Source organism: Lissotriton helveticus, chromosome 11 (genome assembly GCF_964261635.1).
Source record: "Lissotriton helveticus chromosome 11, aLisHel1.1, whole genome shotgun sequence".
Taxonomy (NCBI): domain Eukaryota; kingdom Metazoa; phylum Chordata; class Amphibia; order Caudata; family Salamandridae; genus Lissotriton; species Lissotriton helveticus.
Genome location: NC_136072.1, coordinates 491822260 through 491835602, shown reverse-complemented (window position 1 = coordinate 491835602; position 13343 = coordinate 491822260). Strand labels below are relative to the sequence as shown.

At 39.5% G+C, this 13343-nt stretch overlaps 1 protein-coding gene across 4 annotated transcripts in view; it reads left to right on the top strand.

Annotated features, from left to right (window-relative positions):
• The first annotated feature begins 968 nt into the window (after positions 1–968).
• Positions 969–13343, top strand: part of PIK3CB (phosphatidylinositol-4,5-bisphosphate 3-kinase catalytic subunit beta) — a 999444-nt gene continuing 987069 nt past the window's right edge. For 2 of the 4 annotated variants that reach the window (XM_078666113.1, XM_078666108.1), the window contains exon 1: positions 970–1092. The gene's annotated coding sequence lies outside the window, so the exon portion shown is untranslated. Of the gene's footprint in view, positions 1093–13343 lie in introns of all 4 variants that reach the window. The other 2 variants (XM_078666107.1, XM_078666109.1) reach the window with 2 other exon arrangements.

Genomic DNA, 13343 nt, shown 5'->3' with positions numbered 1-13343 from the left:
GTGATTACTCTTTTTCTCCCCCCTATGTATATCTAGGTAGTTTTCAAATTGTTTTGTCCACATAGATAATTTGTTTTCTATTGTTTTTGGGAAGCATGTTACTTTTTGTTATTGTGTTTTTATTTTTTTCTGCCGGTATTTTGGATTGATGCAATATTTTATTGAACTGTTTCAGTGTGGGTAGGTACTTAGCTTACACCATTTTTGGAACAGGGATATCGTTTACTTTTATCGTATTATGTTACTTTAGACTTTGAAATATATATACATATTTATTTATGTGTGTAGTGTTTTGCCTCGGTAGCTCATTCGTGTATTATAGTTACATCCGATATTGCATTTCCAATCGCATATTAGTATAATGCCTTTTATGGGATATTTAAGCTTTGCATCACACCTGCAGCACCAAATATTAATTTGGCAATAGAGAGACATCCTCTGCAAAAGGCTGCAAAGCCTGCAATTAGTGCGTAGCTAAAGAGAGATTATCTCCTATTTGCTGCAAGTGATCGCCGAAAGAAATAAGAGCCAATCATAACTGCTACCAGTCGAATACACTTTGGTCCCTTTGGTTCTTAGGTGTGAAGGATCGACATACCGCATGCAAAAGAAGACCAGAAATAATATTTGTCTGTGTGTGATCTTAAATTTTAGTGTGAGAAATGAAAGTTGCTGTGCAATTTCAGAACAGGTCAAACACCGTTTATATTTGTTCAATAACACAAATACCAACCAACTGAAATTTAATGTAGCATTAAACTGACAGCTCAAGATCAAATGCCCTTAAATAAGTGGTACCGTATTTAAGTAAGGAGATTGTTTTTTAGCCAAAACATTCTTAAAATGTTTTTCTATGATATCCGTGAAGTGACACACTTCAAGATGGCCATTATTTTCGTCAAAATGGGCGGGTCGTGTTCGGAGAGCAAGGCCTGTCCGCCTTCTATGTCTAGCATGGGATGCTCAACTGGTCTCTCCTCCTACCTTCAATGAAAGTTGAACTAGTCGGGAGCCGGCTCTGACTGCAGCGACTGCGCCACAGGGGGAGCCGGGGCTGGCCGGAGACGCCGTTGTGTTGGCCGCACCCGGCAGGTGAGTCTGATGCTGGGCTCATTAAGAGAGCCGGGGAAGGGGAGTTACGTTATGGACTGCACGAATTGACTGCCAGCGAAGGCACCTGCCATAGGTTGTACTTTACCAGCAGTTGTCGGCGGTAGGGGCGGCGCTGTGAAATGTCGGATGCCAGGCACGGGGAAGGTGGGGCGTGATGGCATGTAGTGTGCGCACATCTGTATTATCATGAGATGGTCACGCTCTCGGAGCTGGCAGACCGCTCTGGTGCACCTGCTTCTGTGCGTTTTCTGCACTTTTTTCGCTGCGTGCGCTTTCTTTCTATCCTTAACATACATACAGATTCGGCTTTCCTTTCGTGCTTCCTCTTATTTTCGTTAGCTCCCCGCCTTTTATTGTTTCTTCTGCCTCTTTTACCTTTACCCTTCAGTGCTCTTTTCCGTATGTTGTCATTTGCCGCTTGTTTTATAATATTTACAAATATTGTGTTCTCGTTTTTATCTTCCTTACGTTCTCCCTTTTGGATGGGTCTTTTTTATTGTATAGTCTGTGTTAGTTGTTCATACGTAACGATCCCTTCTGGCATCTATCCCACGCAGTCTTTCGCTCATTCGTATTAAAATTCCTTTCCATCTTTTAAGATCTATTCAAGATTTTGTGTCCCCTTACACCTCCTTAACATTTTGTGTTAATTTCGTCTACCTTCTTTACTTTCCGTCTTCTCACTTTCTTTTTTTGTGTGTAAGAGTACCAAAGATATTATAATTGACAGGTGTTCTACTACACAATTTTCTAATTTTGTGGACACTATTTTGGACGTTCAGTGCATAGGTTCACATGCAACTAAGTAACTGTGGTTTCACAATAATAATTAGCGTTGTTATAATGATTGATGCATCCAGTACTGCCTTGAAGCAAAACGTGCCTAATGCTCAGATATATTGTACCGTTTGTCATCGGCCAGTGATAGAAGATGGAATTAATTCATGATAGACATTTGGTCTGTTGAGTGGGGTAACAATAGAAACGTTGTTCCATGAATCTGCTAGCCAGTTCTGTAGAGCATTATTGTATATTAGTTATTCTTTGACATTGAAACAGATGAACAGGTTACAAACTCGGCCCAAAGATCTAATAAGCAACGCCACTTCCGCAACTTCTATGGAAAATGTTGAAATATAGCAGACAGTCCATCAGCTGTGAATGTGTCAGCCATGTGGTTGCCTCATGTTCTCAATGAACTTGTACCGATAAGCTCTCTTGAAATACACTGTATTATTCTGACAACTTGTTTTTTTCCTTGTGAGTCCATACTCTTTTTTAACACACTTCCGGCGAATTTAATGTTATAGGAGCACACATGGTAAGAAGTGTTATTTGTTTACATAATGATTTCCTCACACACACTATTTAGGCTCCATTTTGTAATCTGGTTTGAAGATTTTGAAATTGTTTTTAAAGTATTACAGATTTAAATCGTTGTTCAGTGGTGTGTTATTCCCATTTTTATGCTTAATTACCCAAGGTATGGATTATTGAAATTGTTAATTAAATAGCTTATACAACCATTATCCTTAATATGCTATTATTTTTCGCAGAGGACACAGCCATCCTACAGAGTAATGGTTAATATATTACTTTAAATCTCTCATGCACACCTATTAATACACATATTTATCTGATTTGCCAGTGTTGCCAAACATTATATTCCCATATCCGAATATTCAAGCTCACGTTTTAACCACCCTGTTTCAACTCGAACTAATATAGTTATACTTTTTTTTTCTTCAAGCATGAAGGACACGTCCTTAAAAAGTATGTACATGTACAGTAAAAAAGAGATCCCTATGATGTCACACTAGTAAAAGAGGCCGATTTAGAATGCAAATGTATGCAAAAATATTTTATGCCATATTGAGTTATGAATTATGCTCGCCATTGTTTTGGTGGGGTTGCTGTATATGTCCTTTGAATGATCTACTTGAGTTATACCATTATTCTTGGTTAAATACATCTGCATAATGCTTCACACTTTGCATGCAAAACTTGGCCGGTGTGAATCAGCAGTACCACAACTGAGGCTGTCTGCCATTGTCTCCTCTACCTTAATCAGATTATTCCATTTTGTCTGCTTCGTTGCTTAGTATGACACATTTAATTATTTCCACAATTTTTAAGAGGATAACCGGATTTACAATATCAGTTAAAACCACTGTAGATACAACCAGTTTTCAACTTTTCGAAACAAAATTTATTGAAACAAAATAATTTGTTTGATTTAGTTCTTCCACAGAAGATCATGCATTAATTCATAAACCTCATTATAACTCGCCTCAGTGGGAAGCGCTGAGGACGTTACATAATAGTGGCAATCATATTCACTGTTGACTGCTCTACTGTTTAGATTACACATGTCTGTGCTTTGGTGGGTTATTATGGGAGTTGAAATGATTTTTGAATGCAGTCAATTTGTGAATGTCACAAAACCTAAAAATCAACTGTAGAAATAATTTAATATCGAATACGAGCTCTCAATTAGGAGACTCCGGATTGATTGATTAGTAAGTAGAACTAGCCACATTTTTGCATGTTAGCAAACATTGTGGTGTCCATATCCATTAACATAGTCGGTCATTCACAGTTAACCATTATCTCACTATAAAGTACCTAGTCATGGGCCTGTGATATTTTATAAGAGTATTACAGTTTAGTATTTTTACTTGGTACCTTATTACAATGTCCCAGACAGAATGTGTTTGAGTTCCCTTTTATTGCTCACCGTAATCTATATAGTTCTCTATCAGCATTGAGACCATATATAACCGCATTGAGTTTGTTTATCCAGTGTCCTGAGTTCTCTTAATTTGGTCCTAATTACCTCATTTTATGTCAGGTTTAATTTGATTTTCTTGAAATCTGTTTACCATAATTTTTAATAAATTCCTATCATATGTCAATTACATATTTACAACATACACACTTATTACCTTTTTAATCGTTTGACTGTAATATTGAAATTCCCTACCCATCTGTTAGTTTGTTCTTATGATATTTGAAAGCGATTTTTTTTTTTTCTCAAGGATGTAGCTTTATGGAATACTATCAGTGGTCTGTCGGAGAAAGTAGATTGCAACCTCTGAAAAATATGCCATCGAGGTATTTTGCTTGTTGTTGTTGCCTAATTCCAAATATGTTAATGCATCATTCATATTTCAAATAATATATTTGTTCACACTATTTCTTGGATAATATTTGGGCAGAGCTAATAATACATAAGGCCATAATGTGTTAATTGATCTCCTTCAATATTACACATTCTGCAATTAGTATTTAATCAAAGCTTATTGCCTTAGTGGGACAAGCCTAACACAGAGAGCTGTCTTAAATGAGGTCTCATAAAATCTTGTCTTATTATTGGCAAAAGTGCATTAACCAAATTGTGTTCTGTCTTGTGTTCACTATATCATTTATGAATGGGAGAATTGCCTTTAACCTTTTGAGAAAAGTGATATAATACTGGTTTATAAATTTGCTTTTGAGCTGTGAATTCACTCAAATTTATAATACAGTCTTGGTGCGAAACACTTTGCTTGGGTAACTCTCACCTAGTCTAGTAGGGCGGCTCCGGCCATAGTAAAAATGCAAGCAACTGCTCAAACAAGTTGGAGTCTCAAGAGATTGAGGGGTACATTTTCTCAAATTCATTAAGTGTCTCAACCTATCCAATTCCATAAAATTCATTCAGCTGCCCCAAGGTGAACTAATTCAGGGTATGATGCTTTTGTTGCTGGGAGAGGGGACTCCAAGTCTCAGGTCATCAAGCGCCAGGAGGCGCCATTCAGCTACTCTTGTGTGCAGGACTCTTCACCTGTGCCATAAAGTGCTGCCCCGACTCCTGCTGTGCAGGGCCTCGTTGTTGCTGGCAGAGGGGACTCCAATTCCCAGGACACCAAGCGCCAGGGGGTGGCATCAGCTACTCTTTGGGGCAGGCCTCTTCACCTGCACCATAAAGCGCTACCCTGATTTCCACTGCGTGGGATGCATGCTGGCCGCACCCGGGCAAAGTGCTGGCCCATCCTGCGCCCGTCGGCGACAGGAGGAGACATGGCATTGCCACACCCCTTGGTCCTCACATAAAAGCCAAAAACGAAAGGACTGTTGAACAAGATCGGTAAGATCAATTCCTTATTTAGTCCTGAGGTGTTTCTCTATCTTTCCTGTTCAAGAGGAACTTGGTCTGATTTAATTCTTTCATCTTTCCTCTTCTGTGTTATTTTCATCCTCTGATATTTGTATCCTACACTGCTCAAGTAATGGGGAAACGTAAGGTCACAGCAGTCCCTTCAATGAGCACTGGGTCTACTCTGGATGGCATCTTGCAGCCTGCAATTGTAGTTATATCAAAAGAAATTGAGAAGGCGGTACACCGCCTGTCGCTCTCTTCACCACCTGGAGTTTTTTTAAGCCCTACCCCGGCTACCATGCCATCTTAAAATAGCGATGGTAAATCCACCCTCTTATTAGAGGAACTAAGTGGTGAAACCGCAGCGGAAGTTCATTTGCATACTCCTGTACCTACTCGACCTCCGGCAGAGGAATTAACTTTAGAAGCGGACAGTTGGGCAACTGGGGGCCTAACAGTCAAAAGGAAAAGAACGGTACCAGGCTCTAAATGTAAATGACCCCGGATTACAACTTCCTCTCCTGTGCCCGAAAAGGTCATGGAAGAACCTCATGCCAACTTTAGGACATTGGAGGCTCTTGTTGGAGACCTCCAAAACTACTCTGCTGGATCACATTTGAATCCATTCTTTCTAGATTGGGGGTCATAGAATCAAAGTTAAACGTGTTGACGCCTGATTGCTCCTTATCGCAACATACAGGGGGGTGCCTCAAAACGCCATATTCCCGGAGGTAAGATCCGGGGTGTCTTTACTTGTAATTGAGATGAGTCAAGCTATGAACTCTGGCCCCATCTCTTCTGCATCAACCCTCCCCGAATGTGCATCCTAGCGACTTAAAGGAGAACCAGAAAGGAACAGGGCACCTATTAAAGTTGGACAAGCAGATTCTGTTGGAAAATGGTCCAAATAGAGCAGTCCTGAAATCCATAGAAAATAGCCATACTTTCCCACAAGTTCCTCCCGAATGTACCACCTATGTCTTGGTTCTAAAAAGTGTTCCTATTCCCTCACAACCGGTGTTTAAGGATTTTCCAGGTTTTAAAGAATGTGTGTGGAATCGTGGTTGGACTTAGCCTTCAACATTTTGATGGTCCGAAGAACTCCCTGGCTAGATCCAGGTAGAACGTAGTCAAAGGGAGACTGTGTGATCGTAAAATTCAGAACTCCGGCAGTAAAGACACTCTTAGCCATCCTGGGAAATCAATCCCAACTGCAAAGCAACATCCAGGTGTTACCTTTTGGGTTACTTTTATAGGCCATCTTTATTGCCCAAGTCACATACTGACGTTGCTGCAGATTGTCCACCTTTAATCAGCCATAGATACAACATACTCACTGGAAACTCCTTTGAACCCCTGGCTGCATTGCATATTTCCTTTGGTCAGAAATGCTTTTGCTTCATCTCTGGTCTTGGAATCCTATCATGGTGATGTTAAAGGGGTAGTTTATACTACTCTGAATCAACATTTGTCTCTGGCTTTACACATTTTTGCCTCATCTCAGCCCAAAGAAAACCCTGCGGAAAATTAAAACCAGTTCTGAGAAGAATGCGTTAAGTATGGTCTCATGGAATATTGCTGGAGCATTTACAAACACTTTGAATCAAGACTGTATCATTTTCCTGAACACACAGGACATTATGGGTCCAAATCCGATTCGGAAAATCCCGTACGAATAGCCGTACGGAGCATTTTCCCCGTACGAATCGTATCCTCGAGCGTCCCTGTACGTACGATGTAGTACAATGCGTACCCAAAGCAGTTCTCCGTCCGAATCATACCAGAGCCCGTACCACTCAATAATCCGTACGAATCGCATTCGGTACGCGCAGTACGTGATGTCCGTACGGATCGAAGCATCATTTTGCGACCCAGCGAGTACGATTTGTCCAGTCAACACTCCGTACGACTTTTTTTTTTTTTTACGAGAGCTCAAAAAGTCAGGAAAAGCACAATTAGACTCTAAGTGCGTGCAAAACGGACCCCCGGTACGGTTCATACACCCCATGATCTTAGGGGTACGGTTCGTAAAACTACGATCATTCGTACAACTACGATCATGGGGTACGGTTCGTATACCCCATGATCGTAGGGGTACGGTTTGTACACCCCATGATCTTAGGGGTACGAACCGTACCCCTACGATCATGGGGTGTACGAACCGTACCCTATGTGATTGTGTGGCTCTCCATACGAATTACTCATACGCGGCGTTTACCGTACGAATCGCGTACTCATTCCCCGTTCCGGATCGTACTTGATGGGTCGTACGGCATGTTTACGATTCGTACGGTTTACTTTCAGGGTCCGTATCGTACGGATTTTCCCTTGTTTTTCGTACGGTTCGCAACGATTCGGACACTTTTTTTTTACTATGGATCATACTACGCAATTCGGACAGATTTGTACGATTCGTACGGAAACGGCTACGAATTCGAATCGTCGTACAGATGTTTTCTGAATCAGAATCAACCCCAATATGTTTTTAAGAAACCTAGATGCAGACAGATTTCAATATTAATGGCACCAGGGCCTTTTCCAACTCATATTACCATATACGGTGGGTAGAGGGCTGGTGTTGTGTTGGTAAGTAATCTGGTAACTCTGTAAATATACTGTTGGCACGGGCCCTGGTTCGACTCTTTTGATGTTCTAGAGTCTTGGGTCCGTGCCATGTGGTTCTGGGGGCAGTTGGAAGCTGGTTTGCGATATGGTTGGATGTCCTTTGCTGTTGCTGCTGATTCTACAACAAATCCTGTTTTCTACGCCTACTTTGGATTTTCTACGTGCTTTTCTGCCTATTTTCTACACTTTCAAGACTTTATTTAAAAAAAAAAAAAAAGCTCACCGCAACCGCTTAGTTTCTAGATGTCACCAGCATTCCACAAGTTCCGAGCAGCAGAAGTCGCCGAACTCCTAAATGCTTTGCGAGGCAGGGAATAGTGTTCTACGCTGTCTTTCCCAGGGCGTATCGAACACTGACTTTCTTGCTTCCACTCTCATCTCTATGATTACGTACGTCCTGTATGTACGCTACGTGCTGCCATTTTAGTTGTTAATTGTCTCTTAGCAACTATTGCTTCGGCTTTTCGGTGCATGGCATTTTTGCATGCAAACTTAATTACTTGCTGCTTTTCTTCTACTGAACAGTCATGCGGCATTGGTGAGTGATTTTACTTTGTTTGATTATTCATTATAGACGCTTTGCTGATTTAAAAAAGAAAATTGACACAAGCTCATCGTGTGCTTTTTTTTTTTTTTTTTTTTTTTTTTAACTATTACTCTTCAATATGTCCACTTCACAGAACTACAATTTATCGCCTCAGTGTTTCTGGCCTGCAGGTGGTACGCCTTGTATGCAATGGCCAGAATGGAAGGCATATTTTCTCAACTACATTGAGACATTAGATGCAAAGGGTAAAATGTCTGTAGCTGGAAAAAAAAGGAATCTTCTTACATTCTGTTGGGCCTGAAGATCTTAAAGCCTACAATCAAATGACTAAAGTTAGCGGTGGCAGTGACCAAAATGTGTTTTCTGCTGCCATTGATGACTTTGATCGTTACTTTGCTCCAAAAGTATGCATTGGCATTCTCTGTTATACATTTTTCCAAAGAAAATATAACGCAGATGAGTCGGTGGATAACTATGTGTCTGCTTTGAGAACACTCTCTCTGGATTGCCAATTTGGGGGTTTGCAAGAAGACTTGATAAGAGATCAGGTCGTTATGCACGTAAAAGACACTTCTATTCAAGATAGATTGTGGGTGAACGGTGATTCAAAGTTGGAAGACATCCTTGCCATAGTTAGAAAAGAAGAAATGTCCTACAGAAGTGCTTAAGAAGTTAAAGCTGATGAGAACAGCAAACCCAACAGTGTCATAGCTAGAGTTGAAAATAATAAACCTAAGAATAATTACAAAAAGAATACAACTACAAAGGAATATACTAACGACCGTAACAAGTTAAGGTGTTTTAGGTGTGATAGTAGTTCACATTTAGCTAATTTCAAAGGTTGTCCTGCCATTAAACCAAGGTGTTCGGTTTGTGGTGTCATTGGACACAAGCTAAAGCATGTAGAAAACGTAATTATAAGAAAGTAAAGTGTGTTGATGAAGGTGAATCTGGCGAGAGTGACAATGATTACAAGGATCGTGAATTTGAAAGATCTTACATGTTAAATATTAAAGAAGGTTCTTCTATTATTTTGAACTTTGATAATAATGCCATCAAAAAGAAACCTATTTGTGACATGAGGATTGGAGTGGAGATTCAAATTTATGCTGATTCTGGTTCTCCTTACTCTATAATCAATGAGAGCGTATGGAAGTCAACATTTGTTGACAAGCTTGGTTCCTTGTTGTATCCTGGTGACATTTATCCTCTGGGGTATTCAGGTGAAAAAAAATCGATATTATTCGGTTTAGAGTACTGTTTTTTAAATTAAAAGACCGTGAATGTATTGCCAAATTGTATGTATCTTAACATGGACCTTCCGTCTTAGGATGGTTTGAACAAGGAAAACTCGACATTATTCTCAATCCTAATGGTCCAGAACCGGTAATAGTTGTTGGAGATTCTAGTCAATGTGGTAGTACCATGCTTAATAAGTTCCCAGAAGTATTTAAGGATGGTATAGGGAAGTTGATTCATTTTAAACACAAAATTGTTCTGAAAGAGAACGCTTGTCCCAAGATTTATAAAGCAAGAAATATTCATATTACAGTAAGAGATGAAGTACAAAAAACTTAATAAATTGGTGGACAATGATATCATAGAGAGAATAAAATCCTCTGAATGGGTATCTCCCATTGTTGTGGCCAGACGATCCAACGGAAATATCAGATTATGTATTGGTCTGCACCACCTAAACAACAATATTGTAGTCGATCAATTTCCTCTACCCCGTTATTACTGAGATGTTTGCTTTGGTAGATAAAGCAAAAGTTTTTTCTTGTATTGACTTATCTTCAGCGTATCATCAAATTGTTTTAGATGTAGGTAGTAAGAAATACACTGCATTTGTTACACCATTTGGGTGTTTCCAATTTAAAAGAATGCCGTTTGGGCTCCCATCAGCGGCTTCTGTATTTCACCGTATCATGCACAATATTTTTAGTGACTGTAAAAATGCAGTGTGGTTCCAAGATGACATGCTTGCTTGTTTTTGGCGACAACAAGTCTGCCCATGATCAAACATTAGAAGTAGTCCTTAATAATCTATCTCCTAATGGTCTTACGGTTAAACATTCTAAGTGTAAATTTAGTGTCAACTCTGTTGCGTACCTTGGGCATGTGCTTTGTGAAGATGGTATCAAACCCAAACCTGATCACATTGAGGCCATCCAAATTCCACCTTCACCAACTTCTAAAGATGTTGGGTCATTTTTGGGCTTAACAGAGTTTTATTCCAAATACATTCACAATTTTTCTTGCAGAGTGTTTAATATTAGACAGCTACTGAAAAACAAGACTAAATTTGTATGGGATGCTGAATGTGAAAGAGAATTTGTTGATGTGAAATCAGCCATGGGAAAGGCTGCTGCTCTTAACAGTTTTGATACTCAGCTCTCTTGTATTATTATTACTACTGATGCCAGTTCTAGAGGATTGGGAGCTGTTTTAGCCCAAAGAAAAGGGGGTGAAGCTATAATTGCTTATGCTTCAAGAGCTTTATCCCCAGCATAGGAACAATATCTACTATTGAAAGGGAAACCTTAGCTGTAGTATGGGCTTTGGAGCATTTTAGGGTGTTTGTTTGGGGAAAAGAGTGTGAAATCAGATCTGACCACAAACCTTTGGTACTTTTACTCACTACTGAGGGTATGATTAAAGCATCAGCTAGAGTTGCACGTATGTCCATGAGATTGCAGGATTTTATCTATAAGATTGTGTACGTTCCTGGCAGAGATAATGTCACAGCAAATTTTCTATCTAGACTCCCGTTACCTCTCAAAGCATTCGGAATTCCTGGGATGAGCTTCATATTGCTCTTGTGCATGATGATGGTGTGTTACCTATCAAAAGGGAAGATTGGAATGCTGAGTATTTGAAAGACAAAGTTTTACAAGTTGTTCAGAAATATATAATTGAAGGTTGGCCCACTAAGAAAAATCTTACTCCTGAATTGAGAAGCTTTTGGGAAGTGAGAAATGAGTTATCTTTTTCTGATGGTATCATTTAGAGAGGTGATAAGGCAGTTCCTCCTTCCGGTATGAGAGACATTGTGGTCAAACATGGTCATGAGAGTCACAATGGTATTATCAGGACTAAACAGTCAGTCAAAAGACTGTTCTGGTGGCCAGTGTTGGATATTTTTGTTGAGCGCATTGTCAGGGACTGTTTTCATTGTGCTAATTCTGATAAGTCTTTGAAGACTTTAAAACTTTATATGAAAGGTAATTTTGTTCCAAATGGTCCTTGGGAATCTATTGCCGTGGACATTATGGGTCCCATTGGTCCTTTGAGCAAGTACATTGTTGCTGCCATTGATTTATTTTCAAAGTGTCCTTTCATAAAAGTTGTAGGTAAGGTCAATACTGATACTGTCTTTTTCTCGATGAAGTTTTCACTGTGGAAGGTTTACCCATACGTGTAATTTCTGATAATAGGGTACATTTTTTATCTAATAAGGCTAAAGAGTACTTTCAGAAGACTGGTGTTGTACATTGTACTACTTTGTATAATCCAAGTGGAAACGGGATTATAGAGAGATTCAACAGAGTTTTGAAGGGTGCAATACAAATGTTTGGCATTGACGATGGAAAATGGGAGATTCAGGTAATGAAGACTGTGTGGAAGTATAGAACTACTCCAAATGATATGACTGATTGTACCCCCTTTGAGATTATGAGGGGTAGATTACCAAGAACGAAAATCAATCCTTCTTGGTTAATTTCTTCTACCAAATGTCAGGTGGATCTTGAAAAGGTTAAGAAAGGAATTGAGAGAACTCCTATTGTGAACAAACACAAATTTGATTTAAGAAGAGGTTCTAATTCTGATCCAATTGTACAAGTGGGTATGTTTGTAAAAGTTAAGAAACCATGGAAAGTACCCAAAGGTGAAAGTCAATATATGGGTCCTTTTTTTTAAAAGAAGTCCTGAAGAATGCGGTCAGACTTTGCAATGGGAAAGTTTGGAATTTTAATAAGATTGCTGTACTTAAATGTAACAGGAAATTGTATAAAGAAGCACATGTTACTAGTAAAAAAAAAATCTGATTTTGCAGATGTTGCAGAGGATAGTTTTTTTGAAGTTAACAACGATAGCAATGACTGTAATATCAATGTTGATCGTCCTAACATGACTGATGTTGTTTTACCTTCAAAAAACACAAAATGGGGTGCTACTGGTCTGAATGGGACTAGAAAGTCTGCTTTCTCATGAGTGTGTGTATAAACTAAAGAGTGAGGAGTGAGAATAAGAAAACCCATCAGCCCACCCACTGGCGGAACTTCATCATCTGGGATTTTTAAAGAAAGGACTGGTATCCACTAGGTTGCTCACTGTTGTTATCGTGAGAACTCTAGTAACGGATCCACCAGTGATGGAAAGCCAAAGAGTAGTGGTGTGGAGAGCTGAGGGAAGAGAGGTTGCAGTGCTCAAAATATGTGTGCTAATAGAATAGTGGTATAAAATTGACTAACATGGTGCCTAAAAATTTTATTCTGGCAGTCACCATGATGACAAGGTTAAAAACAGAGTGTGGATAGTGTTTCAGCAAATACTGCTATCCTGATGGAAAGTTAACTGGTCGACATGTTTCAGCCAAAAAATGGCTTTCTTCAGGACCTATGAAAACCGCACTACTGCAACAATAACAAAAAAGTGTGTGTAGTGAGGACTACATAACATGCGTGAATGACCTACCATCTGAAAGGATAATGAGTGGTAGCTTCGAAAGTCATGGATGTAGAATCACCTCTCCTAGACAAAAACAGTATATACAGACACATAGTATAACATATGAAAGCAACAATTTGCGAGAGACATATTCCAGCAAACAAAACATTGCTCATTCATTGCTTTATTATTTATTCACTCACCCAAAATTTACTTGGGAGTGGCCTCACCTCGCCTGGCACTCGC